General features: G+C 42.4%; 1 long non-coding RNA gene across 1 annotated transcript; it reads right to left on the reverse strand.

The window, feature by feature from the left end:
• Positions 1-3,296: 3,296 nt before the first annotated feature.
• Positions 3,297-11,272, reverse strand: LOC128113298 (uncharacterized). Its single transcript, XR_008219408.1, has 3 exons — positions 11,242-11,272; positions 5,340-5,506; positions 3,297-4,026 (listed from the first exon to the last, which is right to left on the reverse strand). It is a non-coding gene; the product is annotated as an uncharacterized LOC128113298 (long non-coding RNA).
• Positions 11,273-11,906: the final 634 nt, after the last annotated feature.

Below are 11,906 nucleotides of genomic sequence, written 5' to 3' on the forward strand. Positions count from 1 at the left end.
TAGCAAATGAAAACAATAGAGTGATCTCACACTCTGGCCCAGTTTCAGAAAGATAGAAATATAATTTTTAAATTGTAACAAAGTTTTCATAACAATTAAGATCATCTTGTACTTGCACAAAATAAAAGTGGATTTTATTTCTATAGCTCTCCTGACCATTGTGTTTCTAAGGTAGAGGAAACAATTTTACATTGGAAACACCATTGAACTGGAAGTCACATTGGTTCACTGACTCAACCTGGGATAACTTTGAACAGTCCTTATCCACAAAGATTCTGATTCTTGAATGAGGAAGAAACCTGTTGTGTTGATTCAGACTATTCTCACAGTCTTAAATGACCACTCACATGTGGAGGTGATTGACAAGTTACAGAGGCCCATAGAAATCTTCGGTGTTGCTGAGTGGTATTTCTGCTTTATTGCCACCCTCCTTCCTTACCAACTGGCCTTACAAAGCCTTCTCTAACAGCTCCACTGGCTTATAGGAGGAAACTTACTTAAATGTATAAACTGTGTTCTTGTGAGTCTGGTTGCTGTGTGTCTGGACTTGCCTTTGTATTTCCATGGACTAGCAAAGGCTCACTCTTGTGATGCAACTGCTCTAACTTTTCTTAAAAAGCAGGTTAAAATCCAAGGCATACATCAGCTCAGTCGGGCCACTTACAAGCTCACAGACAACAGGGAATTTTCTAGAGGCCCAGAGAGTTTTGTACTGCTCACAACAGAATTAGCTTCTGATTTATCTGTCTGTCTGGGTTAGAGGCACAAACATGAGTTTCCTCCTCCTCCTTCTTTCTTTTCCTTTACTTTTTTTCTCTTGTTCATTCTTTGTTTATGTTTTTTTTCTTTCTTTCTTGGATGTGTACTATGTGTACAGTGAGTCTCCATTTGCCCCCCTACTCCCTCCGTCATTCCCATCTTCACCCCCACCCCCAGCACAACCTTTCAGACTAACAGAAATCAAGGCATGTGCCAAGTCAGCCAGTGACCTCACTAAAGAGGTCACACATTATCAGTCTTTTCTGTTAACCCAGTGATGGAGGGGAAGAACAGTTGCAGGACCTACAACATCATCCAACACCTTCTCACTTAAGACTTGAGTTATGTCTCCCTTTCTGCCGTTTCCAGCCAAATGCTCCCGACTCAGTAACCACAGACACACATCTCAGACTTCATTAGCCTGCTTCTCCACTTACCTTAACCTTTCTTTTCACATCACGGGAATACGAAATAAAACAAAGTCTATCCCTAACCTGAAAGCTATCTCCAATTGTTACCTGCTCTTAAAAGAAAAGTTAGTTTTCTCCAACAGATTCTCACTGGGTATACAAACCAAGTACGGGCCCCATGTCCCACAGTAGATGGCCAACACAAAACAAACTCAATGGTATTTTTAGAGGTATTTTTGTCTTGTAATGCTTTTTCTGACATTTTTATTTCTCTTTTTTACCTACAGGACTTTTGCTTCTATATTATGGTTCATGATTTTGTGTGCAAATATGTGTGCCCTGTGTTTATATGTGTTTCCCATGCTTTTTTTTGTTTTGTTTTTTGGATCTTCATTCTTTTCTTCTGTTCACTTGTTTTCCTTACTCAGGATTTTTTTTTTATTTTTATCTTATCTTATTTTATAATTATTATTATTACTTTTTTAAAAGATTCCTATTTATTTTCTAATGAGAGAAAGCAAGAAAGGATATGGACTTGCCTAGATGGGGAGGTGAGGAAGAGCTGGAAAGAGTTAGGAAGGGGAACTATATTCAGAATATGTTGTATTTTAAAAAAATCTATGTTCAATTAAAAAAAAGAGAATTGTATTCCTGCAGGCCAAGGCTGTACATTTCTCTGGTGACCGCTATAGAGTGTGGGCTTCCTGCCCAGTTTCCCTGGGAACCGCCACTAGAAGCAGCAAAGGCAGTGCTGGGTGTTACTACATTGCTGCTCTCTGTCAGAAGCAGAACCCAGCAGCACTAGTGTGCTCCAAGCAGACGCTTTCCATACCTGACATGTTCAGTTGATCCAACCATTTTAAAGATGCTGCTGCTGGCATTGAGTCTTCCTTGGATTGTAAATAATTTTGGTAGTATCAGCCATTGTCCACTTTTGGTCTCCAGAGTCTTGGTTATTTCTGTTAAAGATTGATGATGAGTCAGGAAGGACCGCACCCATTAGGCTAAGCTGTCTGAGGCTGGTGTTTGACACCTATGTCTGAGGATTGCAGCTCTCCTTTGACAGGAATCACCTAGCCTTATTCCTGAGGCTCCTTTCCCCTGGGCTGTGCCTCCAAGGAGTGGGAGCTACAGGAACATATGTCTCTGTCCATGAAAAGTGGTCATGCTGATTCTCCAAGGATTTTCACTAAATGAACAATGTTCTAATTTTAGATTGTTCTTCCTGTGCTAGAGATTGAACCTAGGGTCTGTGCATGTCTGGCAAGTACTCTCCCACTGAGCTATATCCCTAGCCCAGGTTTGGGTTTCTAATTGGCACATCTCAACAGCTTGTTACTTCATATTTGCTTCTCAGCCCTTTCTAAAAAAAAAAAAAAAAAAAAAAAAAAAGAGGGTTTTGGCCTCTGTACCTAAAGGGGGCAATCAAAAATCATGATTTTTCAGAAGCCTCTGTCAATCATCACACAGTGTCAGTCATTCTGTAAATGTCCTCTGGTGGTGTCCCAAGGGATTTCCTTTCAATCGAAGTTAATTGAAATAAAATGTAGTGAGAATTGTGCAAATCTAGTTTGCAAACATTCAAGATTTTCATGACTTCATAACGCAAAGGCAATATGTAATATGTCTTGCATCTTGTATACAGGGCTCCAGTTTTCTGTGAGAATGGAGCTTTCTTAATGGTATGGTATGTGACTATGAGGAAGGGTGAAGAACTCATGTGTGCTCAGCAATGGTTAAAAAAAAATAAAATAAATAGCAGTAACTTCTACATCCATCTTTCAATCACTCTGACTCATGTCTGTTTACTGCTTCCCAGGATTCTATTACAACAACAAAACAAGAGGAAGTAGCCTTACAAGTTATCTAGAACAATGGTTGTCGACACTTGTAAATCATGCAAAAGTCACATTTACCAAGTTCCACACTTTGCATCTGAACTTAGAAGTTTTATAAAAAGCCTGTCTGAAACCTGAAGATGCCCAGTTGAGGACCCACCGAGGATCCTATCACCCTGTGTCACAGTAGAAAACGGGGAGATGAACTGACTTGCCCTAGTCTATAAAATATCTAATTGTAAATTAGAGAGAGAAAAAGAGGGGTTAACCCAGTCCAGATGATTATAATTCCAGTTCTGTTTTCTGTTCCCTTGAGTTGCGTGCCCATTTTCTTTCTTGTATGCAGAATCCCATAGAAATAGAATAACTGAGAGGAGTTGACAGAGGGAAGTCACTGTGCCCCTATGGCTCAATTCACTATAGGGATCATGCCAGTCACATGAGTGAACCTGTCCAGATGCACGAAAGATGAAGTTCATTAAAACACATTGACAAGCCATTTGCACGTTTCTGTAGACCAATCTGTCCCTGCTTTCTTGTGGCTTATTCTCCTAGCTCCTGTGTACTCACCAGCACCAAAACAGGTCTGCCTCCTCTGGTTCTGTTCACCTTCTACAGGAAGCTAGCTGAATGAAAGGTCAGAGTTCAAGGAAGTGATGCTGTTGTCAACGTTAAATATTTACTGAATCTTAAGCTTTATCCTGGCAGTGAACCAAGTTACCATCCCTGCCCAGTGGGTTTGTAGCAGAAATGTCACTGATTTGGAAGGTGTTTTTAGTGCAGAGGTTAAAACCTTGTCCAACTGGATCTGTGTCTCAAAGACGAAGTGACAAAGAGGGAAGATAGGAACATGACCTTTCAGGGGACAGAAGGTTTTCTCTTTCTTTTATGTCACATTGTCAACAAATGCAGAAGGTCCAGCAGTCTTTCCCGAGCCTTGGTCCTTCTGTGGAAGCTCCTTGAAATTGCAAATCAGCGTTGGGGTGAATGATCTGAGTCAGCGAGGCCTGGTCTCCTTGCTGTAAAGAGGAAATGTGAACAGTCTGGACACTGTAAGCAAGAGATCAATAAGTCTACCAGAAGCCAGAAAGCCAGCAGCCCTCTGCACTCCACACACTTCACATAGTAAGTTCCTCAGCCGCCAGTGCTGACTGGGCAGCTGACATCACTCTTTCTTGTGAATATGTTGGGCAATGTTCCTAGGTGAATTGTTATTGCACATAACCTTCGATAATTTTGTCTGGGTAGTTTTCTTTAAATTGATGCGTGCCTTTCTTTTCTTTTCTCCAACAAGTATACTTTGCTTAGTCCTAAATAGACAACTAGAATAGTTGACTGTCAGTAGTCAGGTGGATAAAACAAGCACACAATGGGAAAATCATTGTGCACTCTTAAAACCATTTTACATACAGAGTGTGTATGCCTCCTCCTGAGAGTCTCTGATCCTGGATGTCCTGAGGACTGAGGTGTAAGTTCAGGCTTGGGGACAGGGCAACACATGGAAACTGCGGAATGACCGGAGTCACACTCTGAGCTACTGACTGTGTTTAAACTCCTGAGCAGCTCCCAGATCCTGCTGGGCCATCTCCCACCCTCCTCTGCTGAGGCTGGTATTTGTGGTGAAGGGGTCTCTTCCAGTTTCAGTCCTGTTTGGTGTGATAAAACACTCTGACCAAGAACAACTTGGGGTGAGAAAGTTTATTTGGCTTTCTATTCCAGAGGCCATCAAGGTAGGAACTTGGAAGTAGGCCTACCTGTGTTTCCACACAGTACTACCTCTGATCAAGAGACTCACTCACACCTAAAGAAGCATGCCAGGACCCATGGGAGATGTTGCTTGATGGCTGGCAAGCAGTCTTATGCTCAGCTGGCTTTTGAATACAGTTCAGAACCACCTTCTCCAATGACACTTCCCACAGTGGGCTAGACCCTCCTAAATCAATTAATATTGAAGATAATCTCCTACAGGCATGCCCAAAGGCCAACCTGATCTAGGCAATTCTCAGTTGAAATTCTCTTCCAAGATAATTCTAGGTTATATCAAGTTGACAGGTAAAGCTAACCAGAGCAACAAACCATCAGTCCTTCATTCTTCTTGGTTATACAGCTCTGTCTTCTGGTTTGGCCACCATCTGCTCCATCCTCTCCAGCTGAATTATTTCCTATTGGCCACTATCACTTGTCAATTCTTGCTTTGGTTGCCATTCACCTTCCTATCCTGAAGGTCCTGGGGCTTGGTTTGCCAGTTTTATAGGGGAAGCCCATGTCTTTTTATAAAGTCTCACTTTGACATTCTCTGATTCCATTAACACCCCATTAGCTAAGTACATACCTTATTTACCCTTCCTCCTTCCTCAGCATGAAGCAAAGACCCAGTTAACAAGGCTCTGGAGCTCAGGGATCCTTGTCTCTGCCTGAACTTTCAGGACTCACGTGCACCCAAGATTCAGTGATCCTTGCAGGGTGTTTTTGATAACTTGTCTTCACAGATGAAGAGCCCTGTGTTTAGAGAAGAGCCTTATTAAAACAAACAAACAAACAAACAAACAAGCAAACCTCACAATAACCGGCCTTTTTTTTCTCTTGATCTGATGTAGATGTTCTGGGTAGCTAGACTAGTGCCTGGCCTGCAGGGACTGCTGGACTACCTCCTCTTTGGCTGGGGCCGTGATGAAATGGAATGGGAGCCATTCATGGCTTTCCTAGTTCTTTGATTCTGCTTTTTTCTTGGGCGATGCATAACTGAGACCAGCATCTGCCCAGTCCCGACCTGGCAGCCTCCTGGTGTGAAGTAGGGCCAGGGACCGGATCCAAAGCTGAGGTACCTTCCTGCCTTTCTCCTGCAGCCTGAGGCTAGCTGTGAGTCCACAGCTGGACTGCCCAAGCTTTTTGTGGTGAGAAATCAGGGCAGTTTCTGTGTGAAGCACAAGTGAAGTTTGTGTGTGTGTGTGTGTGTGTGTGTGTGTGTGTGTGTGTGTGTGTGTGTGTGTGTTTGCACATGAGTGTCCTTGCATATGTGTAGCTCTGATGACTTGGCAGGCTGCTGCTGTGTCTGTTTTAATAGGTCAGTGAGAGAGGACAGTCTAAGGCTTTGTTGCTGAACTGTGTGGCTGTAGCTGCAGTACTTAGCCTTTCTAAGTCTTGTTTATTCTTGTCTAAAAAATATTTGTGAAGTAGGAGCCTCGACTATGAGGAATAGACAGGTTCTGTCCAACAACAACAAGCTCTGATTCCCTGAATCTACAGACTGGATTTTTAAACTGAATTTTCTGGCTTTTAAATTCTCAAATCTTAAACCTATTCCATACAATCTTCACTGTTATCAAATTTATTTTGTCAAGAAAAGAAAATTGAAGTAAACTTTAATGGGTTAAAGTCTTTTCCATATCAAAGTATAAGAATTGCTATACTGACTCTTTTTTTAAAAAAATTGGATTAAAATTCTCTCATGCAATATCAGTCATTTTTGAAGCTCCAGGGGCTGTCAGACATTTTTGAAGGACATCTAGCCAGCAAACCTGGAGAGATTCCCTTCTTAGTTGGTTACAGCACTTCTTAGCTGTTTACTGCTCAGGACAGACAGAATAGAGGCTCTTTTCTTAAGCCCTCTTAGCTCTACTTACCCCAGTACATGAGGTAAGGTGGCCTGGTTTTCATGACCGGGGAACTCATGTCCATGTGTCAGCTCTGAAGAGATTCATTTTCAGAGAACTGCCTTAGAGGAGCCTGATCCTCAGCTACTGGGTTAGGGTTGGGCAAGGATTAGAGTTAGAGGCCAAGGGTTACAGGGTTAGGGTTACAGGGTTAGGGTTAGGGTTAGGGTTAGGGTTAGGGTTAGGGTTAGGGTTAGGGTTAGGGTTACAGGGTTAGGGTTAGGGTTAGGGTCACAGGGTTAGGGTTAGGGTTAGGGTTAGGGTTAGGGTCAGGGTCAGGGTTAGGGTTAGGGTTAGGTTTAGAATTAGGGTTACAGGGTTAGGGTTAGAGGGTTAAGGTTGGGGTTGTTGTCACCGTCTGCTTTAGGTTTCTATATAAAAGTCACTCCCAGGGTCCTATCACTGACCTCCTTCAACATTAATACAAGTACTATATTATCAGGTAGGTAAGAAACATAGACCCCTGTGTCCATTAGAAGGACTTTTTCTAGAATCTTGATTAAATAATGCTCTATACAAATTCTGGGATAAAACTGCCACCCCACAGTTTCAGGATCACAAATATCTACCCAGCCGCCCCAGTCTCTTTTACTTTCAGATACAGTTTCAGTTACTCTTCTTAAGAAGTTTCATTCTGGCCAGGCAGTGGTGGTGTACTCGGGAGGCAGAGGCAGGCGGATCTCTGTGAGTTCGAGGCCTGCCTGGGCTACAAAGTGAATTCCAGGAAAGGCTCAAAGCTACACAGAGAAACTGTATAGAAAAAAACCCCTGTCTCAAAACAAACAAACAAACAGAAAAACAACAACAAACACAACAAAAAGGTTGATTCTGTGTATGAGGCAGCCATAATAATGACAGATCTGAAGGCGTAATAGTAGTAAATTCCCCTGGTTCAGAGGCAGTTGAGTCTCATCCTTTGGATTTCTTGTCTTCCTCACAGCCCTCATCATCTGCCTTCAGTTTTAGAAGATTCCACATCCCTTTTATATCAAGCTAACCACAGGTTTTCCTGCCAAGACCAGGCTCTCCTTCTAGCCTCCCTCTTTAAACACCAGCCCCCTCTGCCAGGATATTTGTCTTTTAGGCTTTAGGTTTATTGATTTCCTTTGAATTCAGTAACAAGAAATCTACCTCTGACCTACCCTCCTCATTCTCTTGACTGTATCCTCTGTCTTCTTTTATTTCATATAGACATCATGAAAGGCTAGCGTATGCTCAGCAAGACTGTTTCATGTCTAGTCGTTCAGTTTGCAGCCTCTACACTCCAACTTCTCTAGTTAGGCCACCTGCACTCCAGATTCTCAAATGGGAGCGGCTGCTTTGGGCTTTGTGTGGTGGCACACTTCTGGGCATGTGGCTCTGTTGGTTATATGCTCCACTGCCCACAAAGTATTATACTGTTGGTTTGTCTCATTTGTTTCTGTTCCCTTTTCACTGTGGATTCCTCTCTTCTGCCCACCACCAGCATTCGGGTGGGCCAGGTGTTTGCTTTAGACCACGTTCTTCTCAGTACTGACAGTCTTGTTGGGTGAACTTATCCACACTCAACATTTCAATGTATGCTAATGACATCACCATTTACACCAGCCCATCCCTCCCCTGAGCTTCAGACTCAACAATTCCATCACCTCCCGGGTATTCTATTTATTCTATTTATTTTTATTTTTGGATATTCTCCAGATATGTGGCTCTGTTTCTCAAATACTGGAAGTAGCACTTTGCTCTATCTTCAAACTGTATTTTTTGTTTTGTTTTTGTTTTTCGAGACAGGGTTTCTCTGTGTAGCTTTGCGCCTTTCCTGGAACTCGCTTTTTAGCCCAGGCTGGCCTCGAACTCACAGAGATCCGCCTGCCTCTGCTTCCTGAGTGCTGGGATTAAAGGTGTGCGCCACCACCGCCCGGCGTCAAACTGTATTTGTATATCCTTCATTTTCAATCATCTCTATTTGTCAGTTTTTTCATCCAAGAATACAAGTTATAAAATGTTAGACTTCCTCCATCACCTTCACCGGAAACTGATCCTCTTCCCCTTTTTTCTGTCTCTCAGATTCGTTCTCTCCATTCCACTCTCACCATCCATGTGCTGTCAACGTTGGGCCTTCTCTGGCCCACTGCCACAACCACCTAGCTGGCCTGGGTTTCTGGATTTGCTCCCCTGTGTCCCCATCATTCGAGAGCTGCTGGACAACTGCTGTCTAAGTCCGTTCAGAATCTTCCAGGGAAAGTCTCACTCCTTTTCTAGCATCCAGTATCCTGTTTCGTAAGCACGGAGTCCAGCTGCTTTGCGTGCCTCGCCGTGACTGAAGTAACACTCAGCCAGTGGTATTCTGTTCTTTCTGTTCTTTGCTTCCTCCTTTGCTAATACACATGTTTTGCTATAAAGACTTAGGTTGGTATTATGAGTTTCAAGTTCCTTCTACAGTACTTATTAGAGCCTTCGTGCTTGGGTCCATAGAAAAGACAGTCTACAGTTAAATACCCACTTTAGACATTTTATTCTTCAACACAGTCAGGAGTACTGGGCATGCATACAGTACTCATTTGTACCATGTAATTAAAAATTTGCCAAGCTTTGTAGATTTCACATCCATACTCCTCAGAACCCAGAAGCACTATCTGTTCTGAAGCATGCACTGCCCTCTAATGGCCCTCGTTGGAAGAACACGTCCAATCCACAGTATTTACATGACCTGTTGTTCATATGAGGGATGTTTCCTGTTACAATTATTTTTCCCCAAACATGCTTTGAATAATATCAAATTTTAATTCGCAATATTTTTACATAATTAAAGAAATTTTTTGAGTCTTGTGTAGGCTTGTAATCCCAGCTGTTTGGGATGCAAAGGTGTGAGGACTTCAAGTTCAAGGTAAACCTGGGAAAAACAGTGAGACTGTCTAAATACTAAGTCAAAAGAGGGAAAGGGACAGAGCCTGGTGGTGAAGTTCTTGCCTGGTGTGCATCAGGCCCCAGAATCAACTTCCAGTATTTTCCTCACACCACAGCCCAAGAGCAGTTTTGGAGCAAACCGTACATTTGTTCTCAAAGAATGCTCAGGAGGCTAGTTCTCACTACAATTCCCCTTCTGACACCCAGGACTTAGAGCTCTTGTCATCTAATCAAGGGAAGTCTGACCTGAGTGGTCAGAAAGTATACTTAGGGAGTAAAGCATAGAGCTTTTATTCACTCCATAAATATAACACACTAAGACCATGGAAGCCACAGGATTCACATTGCTTGACTGAGATCCCAGGTTTACACTTGATATCTACAATGTTACATGAACAGTGTATCAAAGCACACATGCCCTTGGAAAGTTGATAAATTTAAACCTGATGCTACAAAAACCTGAAAATAAAACTGAGCTGAAGCAAAAGTAAAACTTCTGCTTTGGAACTTTTAAGAGTTTGTTCTGTGAGGAGAGCAAAGCACAATCACTGTGACAAACCACTGAGTCCGGTGAAAATGTCACTTAACCCCAGTTGTCCCATTTTCAACCAAGAGAAGGAAAATGATAAAAGCCAAATATAACCACAATATAGCCACACAACCTTGATTGATACGATGTAGAATTATATTTTATGTGATTTATGGTTTTGCTATCAAGTAACTTTAGAGAATTTTCTAATATTGTAGAGCAAGGGTTAATCATTAGAACACTGCTAAAGAATATTGAATTATGTTCATAGATACACTGGTAGGAAAACACCACAAAGCCAGGAACACAGCAACTGGGGGTCAAAGTGTGTACATTCCTGTGGAGTGCTACTTGGCTGCTCTGAAATGCATGTAGCCACATCTGCATATGAGGCTCATAATGCTTGCTTGTGTGGAGTGTCACATTAGCATCCTGCTTGGCATCTGCCTCATGAGATGAAAGACTCTGCTAAGATCAAAGCTGCCCTGCTGGGTTGGGCCAACAGCAGCCTGGATGCAGGGACACTTCTGTTCACTGTCTATGACTTTGTAAATCCTCCAGGCAATACCAGAGACCTGGAACTGAGAAAGTATTTCAAACGTTTTAGGAACCAATAAAACTGCGGCTTGACATTTTCTTTCCTATGTTTCCAAAGCTATGAGAAAAGATCGTTCCCTCCCTTCCTCCCTTTCTTCTTTCCTCCCCCTCCTTCCTTCCCTCCCTCCCTCCCTCCTTTTCTTCTTCCCCCCCCTCCCTCCCTCTGTCCCTCCCTTCCTCCCTCCCTCTCTTTCTTTCTCTCTCCCTTTCTCCTTTCTTTCTTTCTTTCTTTCTTTCTTTCTTTCTTTCTTTCTTTCTTTCTTTCTTTCTTCCACCAACTCCTCCTCCATCTTCTTGTTCCCCTTCTTGTCTCAGTTTCATATACTCAGAATCACTTGTTGAAGGAACTAGAAGTAACTTTTAAAAGAGAAAAGAAAAGAATGGACAGACGTTATGGTGTTCACCCATATTTTCAAGCCTGAAATTTACAGCACAGAAGTTGTTTGACTGATACTGTTAACACAAATCTCAGTAAAAGCAAAGTATTAGACTGAAACGCTGAAAGAGAAACAAAGAAATGAAAATAAAATGCACTTTTGGTTCTGCTTTCATGTTGCAGATACACTTACGCATTTTCGATCTCAGGCTCCAATGTGCCGGGTCAAGACTGTACTTGGTTCTGCACAGTTCCTTGTTTTATAACCTAATGCTCTGCTTCACCTTCCTGTTTCACTTGTGCTCTGCTTCATTTATTATCCCCTCTTCTCTTCCTTCTTCATTTGAAATCCGTGTTTACTATTACAGAACAGTTCCACACGGTGTAGTTACAGTATTGGTAACTCACAAAGTCTAATAAATATATAAACGTAATAAAATGCCTTGACTTTGACTCTGGAGGAGGTCAATTTGATCAATTATTACTTCCTTAAAGACAACTGCTCTGAAGTTTAGTTCAGAGAGATTCAATTTTCCATAAATAGAAATGGTTCTGAGGTCATCTGTTGCATATTCTTCCTGGATGTGAACTCCTGGAACAGGGGCTTTGGGATAGTAGATGCCCAGCCCAGAGGTGGAGTCACTGGAAGTACAGTACAATACCCTGTGCCTGGGAGACTGCCTGGCTACTTGTGCCTCAGAGCCTTGGCTCCTGGTTCTTGCTTAGACCTTTGCACCTTGGAAGGCTCACTTCTAGGCTTCTCTCTTGATCTGTGTACCACTCTCATGGTGGTTATTCTGAGTGCCTGGCTATGGCCTATGGGTGCTGTAATCATCAGTAACAGCAACATAACCTGCA

Source organism: Peromyscus californicus, unplaced genomic scaffold, assembly GCF_007827085.1.
Source record: "Peromyscus californicus insignis strain IS unplaced genomic scaffold, ASM782708v3 Scaffold_18__1_contigs__length_77618521, whole genome shotgun sequence".
In the NCBI taxonomy this organism is placed as follows: Eukaryota; Metazoa; Chordata; class Mammalia; order Rodentia; family Cricetidae; genus Peromyscus; species Peromyscus californicus.